This window comes from Callospermophilus lateralis, chromosome 8, assembly GCF_048772815.1.
Source record: "Callospermophilus lateralis isolate mCalLat2 chromosome 8, mCalLat2.hap1, whole genome shotgun sequence".
Lineage (NCBI taxonomy): Eukaryota > Metazoa > Chordata > Mammalia > Rodentia > Sciuridae > Callospermophilus > Callospermophilus lateralis.
In genome coordinates, this window is record NC_135312.1 from 48,956,910 (window position 1) to 48,984,081 (window position 27,172).

Consider the following 27,172-nt stretch of genomic DNA (forward strand, 5'->3'; position numbering starts at 1 on the left):
CAACTGTAGTTCCTAAACACTAGGTGATCCAAGAAATGCTGCATGAAAAAAGTTATTAACTCCAAAAATTACGCATTGAAAATGCAATATACTGGGTTGGGGTATGTCTCAATGGTCCAGCATTTTCCTGGCCTGCACAGCCTCTATCTAGCACAGCAAAATAAAGATAATATATCATAACAGTCAATGAGTGATAATTCCATGACAGTTAAATATAGTAGTTTATCTTTATGGCTTTTCCTGTGGAATTGCTAAAATATTTTTTCAATATCTAACTTTCTAAGCACATACCCAAAAGACATTAATTTAAATTATATACTTGGAGACCAACAAAACAAGTTGGAAAAATAAAATACATCAATTTCTTCAAGGGTTAATCAAGTTGGTTGATTAATGAAGAAAAATACAGTTTCTTGTCATTTTTCAGATTTTCGCTAAAGTGATATTTATATATTGTAATTAATCATATTTGTATTTATACGAATATTATACTTTAATTCTTCATATAATATAGTGTAAAATAGTAAATGGCTGCTATTTATATTTTATTTAGATAACATTTAATGATTTACATTTTAGTTTTAATAAAATAAAATGTTTATTATTTTAATAAAGCACAGACCTTATAATAGTAGGATAATGTAATATACTTTTGATAGGAAAATAATGTATTAAATCACTAATGATTCAATTAATGAAGAAGGTGGTGGTAATGCTTCAAGTCAATTAAGAATTGAGTTATATGCATAGGTGGGCAGAGAAGAACCAGCAACTACCTAAATAAGATGAAAAAGACACTGGTGAAATGTTTGTGTGCTCATAGGTGAAGTGGTATTTTTATTATGATAACCAGGGTTACTGTGCCCAATATACTTTCTGGCCTCAAAGGTGTTTTGTTTTTGTTTTTCAGGAAGAAATTTTCCGTGACTCTGACTCTCCTTTAAACGAAGTTGGCTTTCTGGGAACTGAGGAGAAATCAGAAAGGATCTCTAAATATGCTTTGCTTCACGACAGGTGCTCCCTCTGTGATGCCAGGACATTGTGTAGAGCACTTTCTCTAACCTACTTTAATGCAATACAAATTTTCAACTCTCTTAGGCACAGCACTTCGTAGAGCTCACTCTGTTATAAAAATATGTTTTGTGTGAGTTAAAGACATAGGGCCAGATTCTCATACTTTGTACTCCAGGGGAATATCTACTCATCAAATCTACTGGATTTCCCTAGAGTTAAGAGAATGAAACTCTGGCCTGTAGTAGTTTATTCTCTTGCCTTAGAGTGCTCTAACTTTTCCTAGGACTTTATACTTTTAAAATCTTATTGTTCCCATTTTCTCTTTTTCTAACATATTTCAGTGAAAACATGAGTCTTATCATTTCCTAGGCCTTAACTTTTATCCATAACTCTTTTGTCACTTAATCTTCTCTGCAGTATTACTGATGCTCTGAGATGAAGGATTTTTTTTTCTATTTTGTGCCTCTATTAAGATGAACATGAGTAAGAAGTAAACAGAAATGCTTGACTTATTGATTTATTTATTTTTCATAAACGCACTGCTGACAGAACTTTTTGATTAAAAAAAAAGCAATTTTCCTTTTTACTTAAACACTTATACTTTACACAAAAGCAATCTTTTAATTAGTTACTTAAAATATAATAAACGTGTATGTGCCTCCGAAGCAGGTAGTAACAATCCAATTGTTATTTGTTGAATAACTGGACTGAAAAGAATAAAACATGACAAATCATGGAAAAAATGATAGTCTACTGCTTCAATATTTTTAACTATCATGGCAGCTTCTACAAATCATTCTTTAACTGAAGTAATATCTCATGTACACATAGCTCCTAAAAATTAACAATTGATTCCTGTATAAAAATGATGTTATGATTTGTAAATATGTTCTTAAATTTTTCTATTTTCAAATATTTGTGATTTTAAAAAAGAGACACTTTGTCTCTATGTTTATGTTCTTAAAAAAGTAATGCAGCCATTTTTCTAAAGATCAATTAACAGGCTCTTAATTCAATCGCTTCATACTGTGTGGCTGATGCAGGTCATCTTGTTCTCATAAATTAGGGCATATAGTAGAACTGAAAGTCTATACTCCCACATAATTGTTACTCAAGGGGGAAGATTGCGTTTGAAAGGAGAGATTTTCTTTTTGAAAGAGCATAGGTAAAAGTAAATAATATGATTTGGTATAAGATAGTAAACATAATGCAAAATAAAAGATGAAGTAGAGTGCCACAGCCCGGCTGGCTGGGCAAAATAACCGGGGGGTGAGGAACAACTTGTGTACATTGATACAGCAGGAGTGGAAGCCATTTATTGTAGGACAGGAGTGGTATTTATACATTTTGCACAGCTTATCTAATTAGCATAAAATAGATACAGCAGTCAACCAATAAGGAATCTCCACACTTAATGGCTCGCTTTTGTTACTTCACAAACCACTCCCTCTGGCATTTTGCCAGGCACCATGCAGACTTGTTTACAGACTCTAACATTTCTCTGGCAAAATAACAGGTGCCAATCTGACTTGTTTACAGACCATTACCTTCAATACAAGCCTAGTCATTCATAGTTCACTCTAAAAGTAAGTATATTTTGAGAGAGAGAGAGAGAGAGAGAGAGAGAGAGAGAGAGAGAGAATTTTTAAATATTTTTTTTATTTTTTTAGTTTTCGGTGGACATACCATCTTTGTTTGTATGTGGTGCTGAGGATTGAACCCGGGCTGCACACATACCAGGCGAGCGCGCTAACACTTGAGCCACATCCTCAGCCCTAAAATAAGTATTTACTGACAATATGCACATTGAATTTTGATAATTCTGCAGTGGAAGTTGATTTACATGATATTTTATCAGTCTCTCAGGAACTTATAAACTTCTGTAGTACTTCTTTATTTACAACCCATTGACAAAGTAAGGTGGTATTTAATATGGTGTTTAATATGTCTTCCCCATATCTCCAGCTCTCTGATTCCATCTTTCACCTCTTAACTCCATTTTGCAATCGTAAATAACATCAGTGTTTATGGATTCTATGCTTTCTTTCTGTAGGATCTTCCTAACCCAGATTTCATGTGGTTCCTATTCTCCCACCCTTCTTCGGTCTTTCCTCAAATGGTCTCTTCATAGTGTGAACTTTCTTAGCCAGAACCTACCTGAAATTATAACTGCCCTTCTCACACTCCTATAGAAATATAAGCAGGTAGAAACAGAAATTGATTAGTAGTTGAAGAATCTAGGCAAGGCAGAGACAGTGTATGCAAATAGAAGTAGTTATAGAAGATGCTAGTAGCAGCAGGATTAAATAAAGAACACACACATATACACACATAAAAAATCAATCTTGGACCCTGAAACACAAAACTGGTGTACATTTGTATGTGTCTCAGCAAAAAAAAAGAAAAATCAACCTAGTTATTAGTTATTATCTTTTTGAGAGTGTTTGAGACAATTTTTCAGGTTTTTGAGGGATGCTATGCATCAGGAGGAGAAGGTCTGAAGTTTGTGAGTGATTTTTTCCAGTCAAGGTAGATTGAGGAAATATTACCTAAAACAGTAAGGCAATGATGAGTTACTAGATTTCTAAGAGTGTCTATTTTGCAAGCATTTCTAACTCAGAGTTTGAAGTGCAGAGCAACAATCTGAAGAGGGTAAAAACAATAATATAAAAAGCAATGACTTTCTAGCATTCAACATTAAGTAATGTTTCATCCTGAAAACAAGATTGTTCAACATTTTAATGATGGCTTCCTCTTTAGTACTGTAGCCTTTACTAAACTCTTAGAAAGAATTGAGCATATATCTATGAGTTATGTTTTTAATGTAACCAAAGTGCTTCCCTTACTTAAGGAAACACACAACTGTCTTAAAGAATTCATATATAATTCAAATTCTAACAATATTAAATTTGAAGAAGAACCTCCTCACATACGCACACAAACCAAGTCGTGAGTTACTTCCTCAGACTTTGATTATGTGTCAAGTACTCGTCTAAATTCTGGTAATTAAAGAAGAGAAATATAACTCCTGCCTTCATGGGGCTTATATTCAAATAGTAGTAACAGAAATTAAATATTCAAACAAATAAATGTAAAACAAGGACTATTAAAAATTATTATGAACATTGTTTTAAGAGGCATAGTAAAGAATGACTGTGAACTGCTCAAAATTCTTAAAACAGGGTTTTAAGTAAAGGCCTGTCAAAGGTAATCATGTCTAGGAGAGGAAACAAGATAGAACGATTTGTGAAAGAAACATTTCAAACAGAGAAGAGCAAGGATAAAACTGATTAGTAAAATTTTGTAGTAACTCATATTAGTACATTTAAGTAATGACTATACTCTTAATGAAATGGAACATTGAAACCTCAGTCTAGAGACATTTTCCTACATGGAAACCTACATGGAAACATGGTTAAATATCTACATTGACCTACATGGAAACATGGTTAAATATCTGACAATGTTTTTATGCCACATATTTTAACTATAAGAGTCCATGATTTCTAAAGGGAAAAATAAATTGTTTCCTCAAAGGCTCTAAAAGAAAGAAAGCAATAGGCCACAAAATAGTATAGATACGTAGCAATTTTAAAAACTTACAATACCTAAGAAAGTTTTTAAAAGAAAGAAACAGAAGAATAAAGAGAAAAAGGAAAAGAAAATAGGAGCTGGGAATTAGAGTCAGGAAAGAATAGATGTGAGATACACATTTTCAAAGTGAAGCAATTATAATAAAGTTTGAGAAATTCTTAGGGGATCAAAAGAGAGTTAAATCCGGAGAATACAAACCTGATTTTAGCAGTTCCAATTCAAGTTAGAGATTGTTTTCCATCAAATAGTAAATAAAATATTATCCTTTGAGATTCTGAAACTTCACTTCATAAGAAGTTTGTAATGTTATTCTGTGTTTCTTACTTTGAAAGAGATAATGACAATTGCTGCACAGAAAAGAAATAGAAAATATTAGTATGAAAGACTATGAATAGTAATGAAAACTGGGAGAGGAACTTGAATAAGCAGACTTCAAAAATTTGAAATTTAATCACATTTAATTTGATTAAAATTGTTTCAATATTTAAGTCAAAGAAAAGGAGAATAAAGTTAAAATGCAGTTATTTATATATTGCCACTTTCAAAAACTAGAAAGTATCACAATTCTTGGGGAAATGCCCAACATTTACAGACACCAAGGTCCACAGAGATACTTTGTTTTGCAAATTTCTTGGGTAATATTACAATGACTATACACTCAACAACATTCCCTGAACAGACTGGGAAGGAGTTTGTATGGTTATTCTTGCAGTACTTTATTTCACATTATTATTCTTATTTTATCATTTGATTAAAAACTAAGGACATAACATTAAAATGAGTAATGAAAGAGTTTTCTGTAAAGCTCAAATATACTGGAAAATATTTGTTTTTCTAATTGTCAGGCTTTTTTAAAGAAGAAGAATGTAAGACTACACATCTTCCAAAAAATTTTCCTTAATTCCACTTTTTCAGGGGGCTTTTTATAGGATCTTGAGGGAAAATAGTTCATTCTCTATTAAAAAGTTCTCAATTACTAGCATGTTAAGTTGTAGACTGAAGGTGGACACATATTTTGCAAAAACAATAATATAGACATTAATTTCTGAAATGTTGGGAGTCTAAAGAAAACTTCATTTGAAGTTTGTACTTGAGTTTTGTCCACAGCCACAGTCAGGACTTTTTTTTTTTTTTAATTTAAACTATCCTCAATTCAGTTGAACAGATGAACTAATAATCTAAATTTCCTAAAGCTTTGCACCATAGAGTAATGATGGGAAAATACTTTATTTAGAGGTAAACTTTTATGGATCTTCACAAAAGCAGTGGTAAAAATCCGAGAGAATTTTGGCTTGAACATAAACCATGCTGGTGGCTCTTTCATCATAATATAATTATAAAATATTCTTCCAACAATGAGTCAAATACCCATTGATTTTTTGTGAAATCAATAATAATTTTGGAATATAGTAACAACTATAATAAAATATACACATTAACAAATTTTTTATGTAAATCAGTTTTTATTAAGAATTATTTGTACAGAACATGTTATCTTTAATAATACTTTCAGTAAAACCATATGATCAACATATTTTCAATACCAGTACTGAATATATCCATATAATCTAATAGTGCTTTAAATCAGTAAATCTAAGTTAAAATCTACAGAGGCCCTGCTTTATTTCACTTGATATTTTTATATCATCTTTTAGGACATTTTTATTGGTAAAGCTCTTTCATAGATACTGAAATATGGGTTTCATATAAACCTATATAAACAACAATAACTACAAGCTTACATTTAGCTTATTACCAACTGTTGTTATATTTACTATCCATAGATGGTCAGTAAATTTTGCCAATGATCTTAAGTTACTGTTTATGTCACAAAATTATATAGATCATGGCCAGGCATGGTGGTACACACCTGTAATCCCAGCAGTTTGGGAAGCTGAGACAGGAGGATTGAGAGCTCAAAACTAGCCTAAGTCAGACTTACAGAGGCATTAAGGAACTCAGCAAGACCCTATCTCTAAATAATTTTTTTTCTAAAAAAGTGTTGGGGATATGGTTTAGTGGTTAAGCACCCCTGGGTTCAATCCCTTGTACAAAAAAAAAGTTAAACAGATCATAAAAAGTATCAATATTGAAGTAGTGATGGTTTTGTGCCTTTGAATCCCCATGTAAGAAGGCAGTACAAAAATTTTATGGAATAAACAGTTTAGGGTAGATATAGGGATTATGGATCAAAAATTATGGCAGAAATTAGGAATATAATCCAAATCTAAGCCAAAGTTCATTGGAGTCAATCATAATTTGTGTAGCCACTTCAGATTCAGAAAACTTTAATCTGTTAAAACAAGTTAATGGACAGAGACCTAATTCCCTTGTATTATAAAATATTTAATAAGTAATAATACTTTTGGCTCTTCTACTTATTGTTTACAAACCATGGATGAAGTATTTCATACAAATTCTCATCAAGTAATTTAATGCATATGCATTATTATAGTGTTGTTACAGATGCACAGATCTGTAACTTCTAGACAGATTCACTTACTGAAATTCAGAGTCAGCCCTCAATCAGGCATCTAATATTTGGATGATTCATAAAGTAAGATCATAAAGGAAGTAAGCTGAGCACATCAGTTCCCTATACTTGTATAACAAGCCTTTTCAAAACTCAGTGGCTTAGAATAACCACCATTTAAAAAAAAATCTCACATGCTTGGCCTTGGTTACTCCACTCATATGTATATTTATCAATGAGAATTTATAACCACTCTATGAAACACTTTGGTAATTTCTTAAAGAAAAATACCTACAAACAAAAAATGGGAGTTCATAACCCACTTGAATCAAATGTATGAAATATGATATGTCAAGAGCTTTGTAATGTTTTGAACAACCAATAATAAAAAAAAAAAAAAGCAAGAGGCTGAGGATGTAGTTCAATGGTACAGGACTTATGTAGTATGCATGACATACCCTGTGTTTAAGCCCCAGTACTGCAAAAAAAAACAAAACGAGAAGTAAGTCAGAAAAAAATCATGAATTAGCTGTATTAATTGATCATAACATATATAGTTTGTTTTAAACAAGTATATTTTAATTTACTTATAAATATGAAATAAATAATATTTTGATTATTATTAATTATAGTTAATATTTTTTCATAAAATGATTTGTCAGTTAAAATTTAAATATTAGGAAGCTGTTTTCACATGGCACATAAGTTGTTAAATGTGGTGGGGAAGATCTGCCCTCCATCTGGGTGGGCACCTACAAAATGGCCAGGGACTTGGATGGAACAAAAAGGTAGCGGGTCCCAGAGTGGGAACACCTTTTTCTCTTGCCCTTGGATGTCAGAACTACAGATTCTTTGGCCTGTCAACTCTAGGACTTGTACAAACAGTATCTGGGGCTCTTGGGTCTTTGGCCTTGGATTGAGAGTTAGAGCAGTGATTTTCTTTATTTGTTCTCAGGCCCCCACACCTGAACTGAATCACTCTACTGATTTCTCTGGTTCTCCCACATGGAGACAGACTATCATGGGCCTTCTCCTGATCTCTCTGATTATGTGAGCCAATTTCCTTAATACATTCTTTCTTGTCCATATGTCTGTTTATCCATCTTTCTATCTACCTATTTATCTATCTCTTCAATTTGTTTTATCTTTCAGAAGAACCCTGATTAATATGGCAGCAAAGGTGACAGCTATCCTTCTCAGTCCAGTATTTCCAATTTCTAGAGCTTACTTCCAATCCTTGATGTTATAGAAAAACATATACTACAAAGTGATTAACCACTTTTCATGGTTTATTATACAACACTGATTTTAATCAAAACCACAAGAGAAGCATCAATCAGGTCAGCTCTATAAGCAAGGAGTCTCCTAAACTTGGGGTTTCTTTATCATTAAATCATATTGTTAGACCAGGACGCAAGAAAAGACCACTGACTCCAATTAAAATCAAATTAAAGCAAGCTTATTATTTCGACCGCCCTGGCTACCTCTCCCTCCCAAAATGGCGGGAACAAGACAGCAACCCAGCTTTCCTTCAGCCCAGCTTTATAGCCCAGAAAGTTACACAAAGGGGGGTTACAGATAACAGAACTCTGACAAGCATCACACTAATGGTAGTTTACATTTTTTTGCTGGCCCCAACATCAGAATTTATGAGGACCATTAGAGCCTCAGAGAGGGTCATTGTCTGGCCAGAGAAGGCCAAGATTTGTGAGGCGTCACTAAAGTTTCAGAGAGGGATGCTATCTGGTCAGAGAGCCAGGCATGAGTGAGTTCAAGGCATAGGCAGGCATTCCAAAGGTTCAGAATTTGCAGTAATTTATAGTAAAGCTGAAATTATCTTTTCATGGCTTTGTGGTGAGATGCCCAATTTTAAGAAAAGATCAGGTTGGGTCTATCAATATTCTTTACCCTTTGAGACAGAAATACTTCCCCTGAGGTATAATTAAACCCCACGTGACCTCATTGATGATTATTTTTTACTTTATTTGCATGCATTTTATTATTTTTTTCCATGAATCAAGACTCTGTGTTTCAAATATGGAAAATTTAACTCTATATCCTTAGTTTCTTACCATACTCTTGGCTCCCCTTAATCACACACAAAAAATATTACATCTTTCCACACATCTTGTTTTCTCTACATGTTTTATCTTGGTCTCCCTCACTTTCCCTCTTTTGAACTCATTTTCTCTCTATAAGACCTGATTCTCTTTTTTGATATCTGATTGAGCCTCATAAATTCCCCTAAATTTGCAATGTAACAATTTTTTACATCAGCTGTTGGGGTAAACATGGATCAGTACCTAGGAAGGTTTGTTGTTCTTAGCAGTGAGGTAGGAATATGGTCTTCAAAGAAAACAGAAAGAGAAGGGAAATGTTGCCAGAAGTAGTGGTGCACTGATTGCAAATTCAAACCAGCCACAGCAATATTGAGGCACTAAGTAACTCAGAGAGACCCTATTTCTAAATAAAATACAAAATAGGGCTAAGGATGTGGCTAAGTGGCTGCGTGCCCCTAAGTTCAACCCCAGTTATCACCCTCCTCCAAATAAGCTAAGGGAATATTTCCATTTCCCTTTTATACAATCCTTAGTGGGAGATCAAAGCAGAGTGACCTTAGTTGTAAAGAATATACACTTAAAACATCTGAAAAAAATCCATGTCCCCAGCAAACACAAAGCCTATCCTGAGTATGTATTTCCCCTGTTTGTAGGTCCCACATATCCCTCCACATTGTCTGATCTGCCAATGTGGAGGAGTAAATAAAAATTAAATGTCCAAACCATCTCTGTTGATTTCTCCAAGTTCTTTCTTTGGGATCACAAGAGAGTATGCTAGTGCTTTTAGAGCCCTGGGGTTGAATAGCAGTTAACATGAATTTCTCCTCTTCAAGGCAGTTTATTTCTCTTTTGGGCCTTAGATCCCACTCAACAATTGCCTCAGCATAAAATTTTACATTGAACAACTCTGGCAAAGAACTTGAAAAATATTAAGATCTTTAATGACAGCAAAGTGTAGGGTGACTGAGTTTAAATCCTGAATCTCACATTTATTAGCAATGTACTTAAGTTAAACAACTTCCCTATCACTCAATTTTCTCATATTTAAAATATGGATAGTAATATAACCTATCAAACATGGAGGTTGTGAAGATTATATGAGATGATATGTGCAATCATTTAGAACAATATTTTGTACAAATTGATTTGGTTATAATCATTATACTTTCTATTCCTCATGTTATATACTATATATTTTCCCAAGAAAAGTCAGTAAACATATTAATTACTTCATGAACCCTCCTACAGTGCTTAGCTCTTAAAGGATTTCTAAATTTATAAGAAAAAAAAAATCTTTTTTTTTTAATTTCTTTTTTGAAGGAGTATTAGCAGCCCTGTAATCCCATTTCTTCCTAAGGCAGATAAGCATCAGGTAATAAATGGCCTTTTTGAGATCTACTTTTAAACAAGCTGCATTAGTTTTGTTGTTGTTGTTGTTCTTTTGTTTTAATTTTGGGTTTTTTTTAGTTTGTTTGTTTTTGTAGCTGTGCCCAAAGTACAACTTAGAGGAGGAAAATTTTATCTTGGTTCATGGTTTCATAGGCCTCAATCCTTGGTTGGTCCAACTGCATTGCTCTGGGCCTGAAAAAGCATGGTGAAGGAAAGTTGCTTAGAATGTGCAGCAGGGAAACAGCTAAACATACTCTTAAAGTAGGTGTCTTAATCTTAATCCATGTAGCAGTCAAAGGTAGCTACTGAATTCTGAGATATCTTTACTTTTTCATCATTGTAAAAGGTTCTTCCTTGGAATAGTTTTTATTTTCCACAGTAAATCACTATGTATTTTATCAGTGTTTGTAGCTTTCATATGAAGCAATCTTTGTTCTCAGTTTTATATGTGACTTTTTCTTTTGGCATCATGACATCTTTCTATCCCTGACCTCTGTATGTAGGTACCAAAATCTGGTACAGGGCTGAATGAAAGAAAGTTTCAAGGGTGATGCAGAATACTGGGCAAATCTCTTTGAGCACAGTAGAGAAAACATTGAATAGGCATCAAACATGACACATGTGAACAGTTTTCATAAATATTAAAAATATGTAATATTTTTTAAACAAAGTAATTAAAATGTCAAGAATGAAGATAGCTTTGTACTATATAGATAAATAGTGATGTTATCTATGAAATTTCATTGCAAGCTAGATAAAGGAGCAGAATTTCTCTTCTCCAAGCTTTGGCTACCCTTTCCTAATGGATTTTTTCATGGACATTTAATAAAAGAAACTGTGGAAAATAAATAGAAGACAGGTTAACCCAAACAAAGTTAAGTAGATTACTTTATGATAGAATAGTTCACTCTTTAATCTGCCAATATATTCTTGGAATCTCCACAATAAGAAAAAAAAATGTGGTTGTTCCCAAATCAAGTACTCCTTTCTCATGTGACATCTTTAATATTTCATATAACTGTTGTTTGGGGGATCATACTTGAAGAATTTTGCTTTAAAACATCAATAATCTGTTTGCTGTCAGGCATAGTGGCACATGCCTGTAATCCCAATGGCTCACAGGAGGATCATGAGTTCAAAGCTAGTATCAGCAATTTAGAGAAGTGCTAAGCAACTCAGTGAGACCCTGTCTCTAAATAAAATACAAAATAGGGCTGGGAGTGTGGCTCAGTGTTCGAGTGCCCCTGAGTTCAATACCTGGTACCAAGAAAAAAATTTAAAAAAAAACAAGGGAAAGTAATCTGTTTGCTGACTTTCTCACATATGTCAAAAAAGTGGCTCATAGTAATTACCAAAAATCTACAGAAGTTTCCCATTTAGCTAGCTATTTGTCATTCAATTGACAGAATAGAAAAAAAAATTGACTTCTTTTTTCTGCAGGTAAGGCTTGCATGAGTATTATGGAGGAGTCTGAAATGGATCAAGAGATGAAAAGAAAGAGCTCTTTTCTGATTACTGCATTAGTACCCACTGTTCACAGCAGAGCAACCTTTCTATCTTGGAATGATAATGGAGTGATTTCTTTTCTGAGCATCTAGTTTACGGCAGTTTACACCATATGAATCACTTGTTTCATGCATTAACATGAATATCTAATTTTAATCTCACATTTAAATTATAATAAAAGTTGTGGCATAACTTATTTTTGTGATTTGTAGTGCCACAGATTTATTCTGTCATTCCAAAACTTGACTTGATTCTAACTCCCATTTTCTATATTCTCATCTAAAATTCTATTTTTATGTGCAATAGGTGAGATCTGATTGATAGCAATAATTACACACATTGCTTTACATATTTGCCTGCTCCTGTTTGCCATGTTTCCCTTACAAGTATTATATTGAGAAATATGACTAATTTGTTTCATTATGTTTATTGAATTAGTAAAAATCACCTTCCACCTGATAGTAACCATTTTATTTAAAAATGATTTTTTTCTAAATATATGCATACATTAATAGTATTTTATATAGTTAATACTTATGATAAAGTCAAATAAGTATGAAAATTATTGATGATTGAATGTTCCTTAGACTTTTTTTCAACTCCAGCCACATAAAGACTTACATTATCAATTTATTTTCTAAAATTAAAATCTGTAAATCTTTTACGTGAAGAATAAAAGACATATAGACCCTTTTATGTTTGACAGTTCCTGAAAGAGGGTTGAGTCATTAATATATATGTTTTTCTGGAAGGACAATTTTATTTTAACCAAGCCCTTCTGAGATATTTCAACCAAATACTTCTGAGAACACAAGTCCTATAACACAGAGCATATGTTCCATTTTACAGCCTGTCCCACTTTCTTGGCAGTTATATTATTTTCTGGAGATTTATATCCTTCCAAGTTGGCTGACATATTTTAAAAACAGTTTCTTAGATACATAGACTGTTTCAACAACTACATAATAGAAATTATTATAAATATGTATATAAGTGTAAAAAGTGTTTATATTTTATAAGACTCTTTAAAAAATTAATATTCTCTAAAAATGTACAGAATTTCATTTTCAGGAATTAATTGGCATCTGAACACATTTGAAAACAAGTATTATTCTCACTGGAAGTTATTGCTGAAATGGTAAAATGCTGAAACTAAAAAAAAAAAAAAAAAACTGATTTTCAAGGTATAGATGAGCATAAATAACCAGAAAACAGGCCAAATGAATGAGCTTATGAACAATAAGTGTCTTAAGTCTGAGGTCAAATTTATTTATCTTTGTATTACCCTTATAACCCACATTGCTTTACTGCTCATGGGAAGAGCACTTAATGTTCTGGAAAAAATTATTAAATACATGAATACAAAAAAATACATACCTTTTTTCAACACACATATGTGTGGACACACACAGGTGAATCCATACATAACATATATGTGTATCATTTATACATATGAGTGCTAACATATATAAATACACAAGTGTGTAGGTGTGTGTGTGTGTGTTTCCAGTGAGAGAGAATTTCACAGTCATTGAAAATAAGATTGTCATGAAAAATCTACACATAAAAATTCCCATTTGTCCATTTATTAATTAAAAAATATTTAGAGAAGAAAATATTTGAAATCTATCACATGCATAGTATGTATATAAGGAATACACAATGTACAAAGGAATGAAAATCTTGCCTTTAATTGACTCTTTGTCCAGTTTTATAAAGCCCAGAAGAAACACACACATACACACACCCCCTATTTTGTTGCGTGAAAATATCTTTTCAAGAAAAAAGTATGGATGGAAGTTTAAGAAGCCTACTATCCTTAGGCTAAATGACAATAAGTGAACAATTTGACAACTTCAAAAAATGCAAAGTTGATAAAAGATTTCCTTCTCAATCAATGTGGAAATGAAAGTTATTGGAGCTATGTAATGCTTAGAATTTTATGAGCAGCTAAACACCATCCTGCCTCTCAAAATGTAAGATCTGTGACTATTGCTATATTCTGTCAAATATAAATCCACACCAAGATTTCAATGGCAGAGCAGATCTAAAATAAAGGAGATTCATTACATTCTCCAAATTTATCCCCATCCTCAAAAATACAATGTTCGAAACTTCTGAGCTTAGAATCTATTCAAGTTCACCTTAGTCATTTAGATAATTTTGTCAGTCCTACTGCCAGAGGTTGCATTGAAATTCCTCATGACTGATATTTTTGTCAGATAATAATGCTATTTTCATGAATTTTACTGATCTAGATAATATTTATTGCCTCTCAATACTATCTGCAGTGGAGGTGCTGAAGACACCATGACACCATGAATAAAGGGATAATAGAAAAAGGTTATATGATGGCCAGTGTCTCTGACAGTTCTTGAAATTTTAACAGGAGTAACTGTCTGATAGCAAGACTGATATCTGACAGCTGCTATGATAAGGAAGGCCAGAGTCTTGAAAGGATGTAAAACTTCTCTCCATTGTCCTTCAGGCATAATAGCTTTACACGCTTCTTTATGACAACTCCTAATAGACAACTTGTGTATAGTTGATAGGCTCAAGGTGATGGATTTTACATTTTATAGTTTTTAAAAAGTGATAGAAGCATTTTATTTAATGTATCTATGCATTATATGTTGTTATACAAATATGATTATTCCATCAATTAATATTAATGATATTAGTTTTAAAAATATACAAGTATGTTTACATGCTTGGTCCAATGCATGTTAAATAAAAGATTTGAAAAGTGGAATTTCTGGATTAAAGCAAAAGAACATTCAACATTTTGATATATAATAATCCATTTTCTTCCGAGATAGTTGACAAAGGTTTATATGTTCACAACTATGTCCAAAAGTTATTATATCTTTCTCAAAAGAAAACTGGATCAATTTTTTGAAGTCTTTTCCAAGCTATTAGGCAAAAAGCTGATATGTACTTTAAATTATATTTATCTAAGGATGAGCATGATAATCGTTTTAGTCTTTTATTAGACATTTGTAATCATGCTTTTTAACTGATAATGCCAGTTGGGTATTTTATTGTTGAAGTACTACTTTTTTTTAACAGTCAAAAAAGTAGAAACTGCTCAGCCTACCTCCTTTCTAAGAAAGATATTTGCTGCAGTGACCAAAAATAACATAAAAAACAATAACAACCAAACTGATACACAGAGACAACATTAGAACTTTTTTTGGAGTGGAAACTAAGAAGGATAATGGATTGAGATTAAATCTAAAAGCCTAAACTTTAAAGAGAAAAATAATACTTGTAGGAGTATTTGAATGTGTTGGTGAATATATTTAATATTTTTCATGTTTTTCATGTATTCTATCAGTGAAGAATATCAGAGGATTAGGTAGGGGAAATATAGATAATACTTTCACTTTAAAATAACAGCTCAGGATGTATAATTGCTGGTTTCTAGGGGTTTGAGTGGATATCACATCTGTTCTTCATGTATGAATGTGGAAAACTTAGAAGGTTTCATAGTGCCTCAGTGGCAAATGATGAGAAAAAAAATGAAGGAGATCAAGAGTATGACAGATAAAATTCCATCAAGAGGAAACCATAACAAAAGAAAATAGTTCTCATTTTTTTTGCAAGCATACAAGGAAAATTATTGAATAAACATCTTAAAAATAAAGTTTAGATTGTTAAAGATTAAATATGTTTATATAAATATAAAATGTCCTTCTTCTCGCTCTGATCCCATTATATAAAGTAAACAGTCTCTAGTTATTCCCTATTTTTATCCACAGACTAATTGAAGGTGTAGGTAAGTTGCACACAGAAAGACCAAGTATAAAAGGAATCAGTTTTCTGGGCAAAGCTTATATTGGTAAAGTGATGTCCACCTCATTAATGACTCAGGCTGTCAAATATCAAAATATTGTGAAAAATCTAACAAATTGAGAAAATGTTGACATTAATTTTGTTTTAAAAACACAACATTAAAACAAAAGTAAACTAAACTAAAATAAAATAAATATTTTCATTGTTTTTTCAGTTATTTATCCAGTCAGACTAAATGTTAATAGTCATTGTCTCTGAATTGTAAGCTGTTGTGTAATTTCTATTGTGTCTTTAAAATCTATTTTGTCAACTTTTTTGATATGCACATAAATTTCTTTTATCCTCACAAATATATTTTGAAAAATATTTTGGGAAAAGTCTACCCCAAAAGTCTATTAAATAAAAAATATATTTAAATTTGAGCCCTGTTTTTTGACTTATGTTCCAAATTTAGAACACTCAGTTCCCATTGGTAGCTTGTTATTAGGTTGTTGGAATCTATCAAATGTGTGATACCAAGAGCGGGTTTGGGTAACAAGGACTGTTTATGTTCATAGACTATCTGATAGACTAACGTAGAGTAACACTTTTTTAAATGAAAAATTTGAATAACAACTTGCTCACAAGATTGTTTATTGATTTCTTTTTAAATTTTGTTTTAGGGGAAAAGGGTACACTTGTACATTGCTGGTGGGACTGCAAATTGGTGCGGCCAATATGGAAAGCAGTATGGAGATTCCTGGGAAAGCTGGGAATGGAACCACCATTTGACGCAGCTATCGCCCTTCTGGGTCTATTCCCTGAGGACCTTAAAAGAGCATACTATAGGGATACTGCCACAACAATGATCATAGCAGCACAATTCACAATAGCTAGACTCTGGAATCAACCTAGATGCCCTTTAATAGATGAATGGATAAAAAAAAATGTGGCATTTATATACAATGGAGCATTACGCAGCACTAAAAAACGACAAAATCATGGATTTTGCAGGGAAATGGATGGCATTAGAGCAGATTATGCTAAGTGAAGCTAGCCAATTCTTAAAAAACAAATGCCAAATGTCTTCTTTGATATAAAGAGAGCAACTAAGAACAGAACAGGGAAGAAGAGCATGAGGAAAAGATTAACATTAAACAGAGACGAGTGGGGGGAGAGAAAGGGAGAGAGAAGGGAAACTGTATGGAAATGGAAGGAGACCCTCATTGTTATACAAAATTACATATAAGAGTTTGTGAGGGGAAAGGGAAAAAAAAACAAGGGAGAGAATTAAGCAACAGCAGATGGGGTAGAGAGGGAAGATGAGAGGGAAGGGGACGGGGGATAGTAGGGGTTAGGAAAGGTAGCAGAATACAACAGTCATTAATATGGTATTATGTAAAAATGTGGATGTGTAACCGATGTGATTCTGCAACTTGTATTTGGGGTAAAAATGGGAGTTCATAACCCACTTGAATCAAATGTATGAAAGATGATATGTCATGAGCTTTGTAATGTTTTGAACAACCAATTTTAAAAAAAGAAAAAAAAAGAAAGATACAAAAAAAATAAAAAGGAAAAAACATCTTGAGATATCAAAAGTAAGAGAAGAGTCAGAGTTTTGCTAATAAGGCCTAAGAGCAGTGAATGACAGGTAATTTCAAAACCAAAATGATTACATTCTTCACATAGCTGTCATAGCTTCACTATTGGAAAAACTGTCACATTTTCAGAGAAGCCCCTAATTTTAAAAGGGTTCCTGTCAACTTCTTCTGGTTTGTTTTATTTCACCTAAGGAAAGTATTTACCTCATCTGATAGTAGCAGTTTCATAACAGTAATTAAGAAAATGTAATCAACAAAGGTGGGTAGAAAACTACTTTATTTTTAATATTTGGTCATGACTTTTCATTGAATATACAGTTTAAACATACAAAATATTATTAACATTTCTAAATAGAATATGGTCTCTAATAAAAAAATCACAATATTTAGTAAGCAATATCTCACAAATAATATGTACTGTATTTTTCAATGAAACACATTCTTTAATTGTGAAAATCCCAAACTTAAATTTAGCACATTAACTATCTTCAAATAACATTCTCATTTGAGTCATCATCAAACTTTCTAAAACTAAATGTTTCTGCTACCTGTTATTTCATCTTTCTTCCTACATCACAACTAACATTTTTATGGCAACACTGCCCTGTCTGCCAATAACTAGAAAGAGTAGTGTTGCCATAAAAATGAATGAGAAAAATGGGAATGTATTCTTTGTGGTAAATGATTTACACTGAAACTGTCAACTGTTGTTAAGTCATATCCTAGAGGATACCTGTGCCATATGTAATGTAAAACCTGAGTTTAGTAAAAAATAACACAAATCTTAATACATTTATTTGAATATTTCAAACAAAATTGCATCTGTAACGCCCCTCACTCAAAAAATATACTATTTATTGTATATCAAGATATCCCAATGCTTACCATATAAGGAAGTCTCTTTATCATATAATAATGTTTACTAATAAACACATAGGTTAAAAAGATTCTTGGATGAAGATGTTTTAAAATATTCAATTAACTAATGTAAATCACTACATTAGCTATTTGGTCAAATAACCCATCAATATATTTTCAAGAATTACAAAATTCTGGAATTTTACCATACTTGCAAATTATGACTCAAGGTACTCTGCTTTCATGAATACTGATAGAAGTCATAAAATTTCCAGAAAATTTTATTTTATTACATATGTCACAGAAGGCAACCTGATCAGTGGCACATTTGTGTCAGTTATGGAAGCAATGCAAATGGGCCCTGAGAAAGCCAGAATGTGTAGCAGGTGGCATCAGGACAGAGGAGCCCTGAGTTTGGAAAACCAAATCTGTGATAAAGGACAGCAAGCATGCTTTGCCTTTGCTCCCGAAGTCATCATTATTTCTATTATATTGAACAGTCAGAATGTGCTTTGGAGGCAGATAGTGTCCCTACCTTCCAAAGATGCTCATTATAATAAAGACTGTTGAAAAGTTGTTCATGTTAAAGGATACCCTTAACTTCCACTCAAGATGTGTGCATTCAATAGTCTCTTAGAGAACTGTCTCCAACCATCCTTAGTATGCTTATTTACATGATGAATCTGTAAGGAATAAGAGGAGTTCTCAAACCCAATTTGAATAAGAAATTTGTGTGTGTGTGTGTGTGTGTGTGTGTGTGTGTGTGTGTGAGAGAGAGAGAGAGAGAGAGAGAGAGAGAGAGAGAAAGAGAGAGAGAGAGAGAGATCGCTCTCTTAAAGGATAATATAAATCAAGAAAAATCATAGTAAAACTTTTCTGTCTCAAACGCTGAATAAGATTTACTAAATAACACTCATTGACTATTGTATTTTTAAACAGTATAATGTATAAAAGGAAGAGGAATCCTTTGTGAGTTTTGATTAAAATATTAACTAAGGTATAATGGCCAATATTAAATTCTAGCTCCAACTCCTATGTTTTAGATATATGGGGTAAGGAAAATCTATGAAATTCAGGTATTTCAACTGCAAAATTTTACTTTCTGAATTAATTTCTTTGGCTAGATAAACCAGGGCATGTAAATAATGTAATGTTTGCCTAGAAAATAGGTTCAATCTATATTATTATGTTAAGATTTATTGTAGAATGTTACACATTATATTATATAATATTATCATTTTGAATGACTATAAAATTTATATTAAAATTATATTAACTCAGAAGTTCTAAAGCATGGCTAAATAAAAACTATAATAAGCAGTGTATACACGTTTGTGATAAATAGAGATACATGCACATATATACATAAAATAGTATTGAAAAGAAAATATCAAACAAGGACTGAGAATGACATCTTCAAGACTGTAGAAGAAAAGACATCAGCCTTAAATATTTATGCCTCAAAAGACATATATAGACCACTATTCACAAATCAATATATCCCAGAAATGGTTCAAAGGTCAATAAAAGAAACTGTAGCACCACAGTAGAAAAAAGAGCAGAGAATATGCATATAGAAGGGACTGAAGTTGAGGATGACACACCTGAAATCCTAGAGACAGGAGAGTAGGTAGGCAAAAGTTAAGAATGCCATTCACAAGAACACTGGCAACTAACCACTCTGAGGCTACAAATAGCCATTACCACCCCAGAAAAGGAAACATGACTTCACACTCTTACTCCACCAGAGAAGCAGTCACTATTGAGGCACTTTGAGAAAGGAGTCAACTCCTCTCTTACCTCACATTGGCCTTTGCCCAAACATGGATCCATGGATACTTCTGAGTGTCCACACTCCCGACCCAGTTTCTGAGGACTGACTGGTCTCACCCACACTTCAGATACCAGAGCTAGGTTCCCTAACTATGCTCTTGCTGGGTCTGCCCAGACTCCAAGCACAAGCTCATCCTCTGTCAAGTGGTGGAACCTAGGATCCCAGAAGCTGCTTTTAACATTGGTGATGCCTGACCTCTCATTCTTTGTTGCCTAGGTATTTCAAAAATATTCATGATTCAAACACTGCTACCAATGTAGTAATGGAGATGATTATGGCCTACCATCTTTACCATTACTGCCTCATATTCCACAACTGTCAGTCCTCTATGCATGTCCATTTTCAGGCCTCAAATCTGTAGCCACACTATGTGTGCCACTTACCACACACCAGTACTGCCACCACCAAGAATAAGCCTACAAGCCAGACCCAGTACCACAATTTTCCTAAAGGAAGAAAAAGTGAGGAATTTTGCAGTTATCACCACAAAAATCTCCTATGCCTGATGCTGACAGAGTACCATCCATAGCATTGGCCACTGAGGATCCCAGCAATATTTCCCAATGCCAAGCTCAACTGACACGTATAGCTGTCCTTGAATGATGCCAGAACCATTCATTCCATCCAGTAAAGGCCCTCATATTATTTTTCCATCTTCACAGGAGAAGTTCTACTCATAAGAACTGGCTCATAAAGTCTGGAAGAGGTGATTTTTTTTTCCATCAAATGCATCAAATTCATGTAAGGCAATAAGAAAAAATAAAAAACAACTTGGGGAAAAACTATCAGTAACCAGATAATTGATCACAAAAAAATGGAGATATATAAACTGATTGACAAAAATTTAAAATAATCATCTTAATGAATCAATGACCTTCAAAAATATATCAAAACAATTCAAAAAAGTTAGGAAAAAAGAACTGGGAATGTGTTGATTAATGATAAATCATTTGACTAGCACAGGAGAGGGTCTGGGTATCACAACAAAGGAAAAAGTCAGAAAAGCAATGAATAACCAAAATTATGTTTTTTTAACTGAGAAATTAAAATTATTTTTAAAAAATTAAGCAGAAATTTTGAAATGAAAACTATGATAAATGAAATGAAAACTACAATATAGAGCATTAACAGCAGAATTGATTTAGCAAAACAAAGAATTTGAGAACCCAAAGTAAAGCTATTTGAAAATACTGTAGAGGAGAAAAAAGAAAATATAAATGAAAAAGAAAGCTTACGGGATTCATGAAATGGCATCAAAAGAGCAAATACCTGATTTGGAGTTTAAGAAGGAGAGTCAAAATGATCTATGCTTATTTTTAAAAAGTCATAGCGCACAACTTTTCAGATCTTAGAGCATAAATATACAAATATCCTGATGCAGGAAGGTCAAACATCTCCAATCAGATGCAATTAAAACAAGACTAAATCAAGAACATATTGTAATCAAACTGTTAAAAAAAATCAAACACAGACTCCCGAAAGCAGCAAGGGGAAATAAATAAATCACAAGTAAGGGAATTCCAAGTTTATTAGTGGATTTTGTAATAGAAACCATATAGGCCCGGAGATGAATGGCATATATTCAAAGTACACAATGAAGAAAGAAAGAAAGAAAGAAAGAAAGAAAGAAAGAAAGAAAGAAAGAAAGAAAGAAAGAGAGAGAGAAAGAGAACAAAATTGCTAGAATACTTTATCTAGTAAAACTATCCTCCAAAATGAAAGGTAGAGACAAGTATGTTGGTACATACATGTAATCCCAACAGCTCAGGAGGCTGAGGCAGGAGGATCACAAATTGAAAGCCAGCCTCAGCAACATAGCAAGGCCCTAAGCAACTTAGTGAGACTCTGTCTTTAAAAAACAAAAAAAAAAAAAAAGAAAAAGAAAGAAAGAAGGGAAGGAGGGAAAAAAGGAAGGGAGGGAGGGAGAGAGGGAGGAAGGAAGGAAGGAAGATGCACTGGGGTGTTATGGATTCCTGTGTCTGTGGGCTTCTCACCCCTTGCCCATTGCTGTGCAGGCATGAAAACAGGAAAGATGATTCTTTGGTCTAGGGATATGACTTTTGTGTCCCAGTCAGCATTCCTGTTAATTCCAGTAGCAATATAGCCTTTACTGCCTGCCAATCTTTGCTGCCCCTGAAGCCAGGCCTCCCCTTTCAGGGCATGGGAATGGTAGAGTCATATTAAGTTGCCAAACTGATTTTCCAAGGACAGCAGGTCATCCAAGCTTATTCTGAGCTGCTTTTTAAAACTTTATTAAAGTATAACTTGTGTGATAGACATGCAACAAAATATGCTCATGTAAAGTGTACAAGTTAGAGCTGTGTGTGGTGCTCTATGTGTCTAAGTCCCAGCTTCTTGGGAGGCTGAAGCAGGAGATACACTTGAGCCCAGGAGTTTTGAGGCCATCCTGAGCAACATAGACCCTGACTAAAATAGAGTATGATTTGTTTAAAATCTTAACACTGTTGCAGTCATAAAAATTAACTTATCTGCCCCGTGTATTTATTTCATGCCCTTTTATAATCTCTCTCTGTATGTTCCCTAGCCTTCTAGGAAACCATTGATTTCCTTTACAACAAAGTAGTTTGTATTTTTTAAGGATTTTAAATGACTGTTATCATGATGTGTGTGTGTGTGTGTGTGTATACACATATGCTGTATAATTATTTTGGTATGCAACAGTGATGCTTATGTGAGAACTTCTTTGTTCATTGTTTAGGGATATGTGTTATTTAAAAATTTTGCATATTGTGAATAAAGCAGCTATCAGTGTTTATATTCAGTTTTTTATATATGTATATAAAAAAGACTAGGATGTGGCTCAATGGTTGAACACCCCTGGATTCAATTCTTGGTAGCAAAAAAGAAAAAGAAAATGATGTATAAAGTATTTTTCAGATAATCGAAGCTCAGGGATCAAAGCTCAGGAATTTATCAGCACCTTCTATCTATATTATAAGAAATATTAAAGGAAGTTCTTTAAACTGAAAAAAGAATATTAATTACTAACATAAGAACATATGAAAGCAAATATACTCATTGTTAAGTAAGAATATAGTCAAATTCAGAATAATCTAATACTGTAATGGTGGTGTATAAATCAGATATTTCAAGTACAAATGTTGAAAGAGAAAACTTTAAAAATATATCTGATAAGGAGCTAATATCCATACTATATAATGAATTTAAAAACATAATAGTAAGAAAACAGTCTGATTAATAAATGGGCAAAAGATTCAAATGGATATTTCTCAAAAGAAGGCAAATAAATGGCCAATATGTATTTGAAAAAATGATGTCCAGTATTAATCATAGGATAAATGCAAATTAAAACCACATAAGGTATCACCTTTACATATTAGAATATCTATTTTCAAAAACAAAAAGATATCACATGTTGAAGAGAAAGCAGGAAAAAGCAACTCTTTTTTTGGCAGGGGGCAGGGAAGGGTACTGGGGATTGAACTCAGGGACCATCAACCACTGAGCCACATTCCCAGCCCTATTTTGTATTTTATTTAGAGACAGGGTCTCAGTGAGTTGCTTAGCTCTTTGCTTTTGCTGAGTTTGGCTTTGAATTTGCTATTGTCCTCTCTCAGCCTCCCAAGCCATAGGGATTACAAGCTTTAAGAATTACTACTCCCAACAAGAAAAACAAGCCCTACACCTCATTTATTGGAATATAAATTGGTGCAGCCATTATGGATATTAGAATGATGTTTCATCAGAGACTTAAAAATAAAGCAACTATATGATTCAGCATTTCCACTCCTGGATATATATACACAAAGAATATAAAATCAGTATGTTGAAGAGATGTTGTCACTCCCATGTTCATTGTAGCATTACTCACAATATCTAAAATATGGTATCAACCTAAATCCTGTGGATGAATGAACAAAGAAAATTTGGCATATATAAAAAATGGAATATTATTTAATCTTAAAAAAGAACTAAATGCTCTCATTTTTTCAGCAATTTGACCAAAACTGAAGAACATCTTGTAAATAAAATAAACCATGCCAGGCAGAAAATACTGTAGAATTTTCCTTATTTATGGAACCTAGAGAAATCAAGCTCATAGAAACAAAGTATAATATTGTTCTGGGCTGGGTTTGGGAGCATTTCATAGATGTTGGGCAGGGATTAGGTAGATGTTGGGCAAAGGGTACACACATATTTTCAGGCATAAAGAAGAAGGAATAATTTCAAAATACTTATTGTATATCTTAATGTCTACAGCTAATAACAATATTCTGTATAGCTAAAATTGCTAAGTGAGTAGATTTTAAATATTATCATCACACTATACACATTCACATTCAGAACGCAGGGTAAGGCCTATATGCTAAAGAGTGTAATTTAGCTGTTCTACAATGTCTGTATATATCAAAAATTCACGCTGTACACCATAAATGCATGCAAATTTACTTGTCAATCAAGAAAATTTTTAAAAATTATATGTGGAAAAATCAAGAAGAAGAGGATGCCAAAAGCCAAAAACTAAACAAATTTAAATTTCAGCTAGAACCAACTCAAAACAGGAGAAAAATTAACTAATTTAAAATATTTTTTAACATTGTTTTTTAAATTAGTTATACGTTTGTAACCAAGAAGCAAAATTAGCTGCATTATTTTACCTACAGTCTGGGAGCAAAAAATGAAAATATCAATATTTCATTTGAAAATTATAAATACAGCCTCTAGAAAAAATATATATTAGTGATATATTTTCTTTCTGATGTACACAATTGCATAATATAGATACAGAAATGGCACTTTTCTCTCTTTGCTTATATTCTCAAAACTATATAAAACTCATGTTAAATGTTAAGTTTATATTCTACTCTTTTAGTAATAATGAATGATGTATTATTTCACAGGAGCCACAATGATATGAAATTTTAATTGTATTCACATGTGTTGAAATTATATCTAGGAACAAAATATTTTTCCTTTACTTGTATCTGAACAAACAGAAAATAACTTTTCATCCCAATTTTTTTAAAGATGCATGGGGCTTAAATTAAATTGATTTAAATGGGATCAGATTAATAACATCTATGAATTAAATTCAGATTTTGTAGTCTCATTACTTTTGTTATATTCAATCATTTTAACATGATTTTCTATTTGTACATAGTAGTTAACACAATAAAGAACTAATTTTTTCAATTTTTATTACTCTGCTTATATATTCTTATAACTTAGCTAGTATCAAGTATGTCTTTTCAATGATTCATTTTTTTAAATTATTTAAAAGAAATTGAGCTGAAAGTTGTGAAGTGTTTGTATTACTAAAGTTCTGGATACCTGACAGTACTACTGCATGTTTTAATTAGTTTGGCATAAAGATATTTCACATGAGATATTGAACAAAGCTGTTTTCTATGAAGTAAATTATTCTTACTTGAACTCTGTTTGGATTGCCTTAATCAAGCCATTATTTTTTCAGTTTTCCATGAAAATTATACAGGTCTTCCATTTGTTTAGGAATGACTTTGCTGAAATCATCAATATACAAAGAACAGATGACAATGAGTTTATTCCTGGACATGTTGAGTTTGGGGTGCTTCATGCAACCAGAACAATTTGACAACTATGTAAGCATGGTGTTCAAAAGCTAGTCCTTGATTGAGATTTAAATCTGAAAGTCATCTGCATATATCTGATGATTAAAGCTGTTTTAGCCATGTTGAATCAGCATTATCTATACTGTCAGATAAAATGCTGACGGATACTAAAAGTACTTATTGGACCTGAGTCTTTTTAAAACAGTGTGTTTTCTCTTCTTTCCTAACTGCCTTGTTTTCTCCTGCTGCCTCTACCTTGAGTCGGGTAAGGATGGCCATGTTTTACTCTGTGCTAAAGGATATACAGACTTAGCTTAATAAATACCAACTTGAAGCCTGACAGGAATCAACTGTGCCCCTCTCCAGATTGATGGGTTCTTTCCAGGAAGCTTTAATGTGCACATAAAATGTCAACTCTCTGAAATAATTTGTAGAAGATTAGTTCCAGGGTGATTCAATTTGATAAGAATGGGTATTAAGAACTACCTCAGTAGACTTATTTGTACCAGTCTGGCTTATTGGTCATTTCCATAAAGATCACTGAAGTGTGGATGATAAACTAGCAAGAGGAAGAGCTCTCGACCCACAGCCCCCAAACTATCCTGACCTGCCAGCCCTGTGGCTGCTGCTCCAAGTTTTCAGTTTGCTTAATGTATTTCTCTGTTACACTTATGGCCCAGGATTCAGTAGGCTATCACTGCTGGCCTTTTGGCCTCAAATTATAGCACACAAATTCCAATTGCCTTCATCCAATTTTTATTTTGTTTTGGATGAGAGAACTATATTAGTATCTTTCATCTTAGGAGTATCAGCAAGAAGGAAGTTTGTCAAAATATGAAACATTATTGCCTGTGGCATCCTGGGTAATGTTTCTGTTTCATTTGCTTTTGTTATTATTTTTTCCACTTTTTAAATGCTTTGATTATAAATATCACAGGAAATTAGTTTTAAAATGAAGACTGAATATGGATACATTAGCCACATTGGTCATTAAAAATATTCAGAAATAATGAAACAAAGGTGCTTGTTAAATCCAGAAATAGATCTATCATTTCAGTTGAGCCCTGTGAATTTCATTAAAAGAAAAAACTAAATACCGCAGGAGAAACAGTGCTAAGCAGACACATAAAGAACATTTCATGATACACAGTGTGATAGCTTTTAACTCAGAATACTCAAGGATCAAATGGTATACTTTTCACATAACACTTGCTGATTTTTTTCTGGAGCTGAGTTTCTGTGAACCTTTTCCTTTCACCATTTTACATGTTTGGAACATAACTCACATCATTCATTTTACTATCTTTTTTTTTAACCTCTTCGTTTTTTCTTCTCTTTGAGCTTAAAGAAATTAGTTCATAATCTTAAGAAATTCTTTTTATTTCCTTTGCCTATATTCACCTTTTCAAGTGTTATCCTATTTAAATGGTAGAAAATGCATTGACATAGACTCTACAGAATAAGATAAACTGAACTACAAAAATCAGACCTTA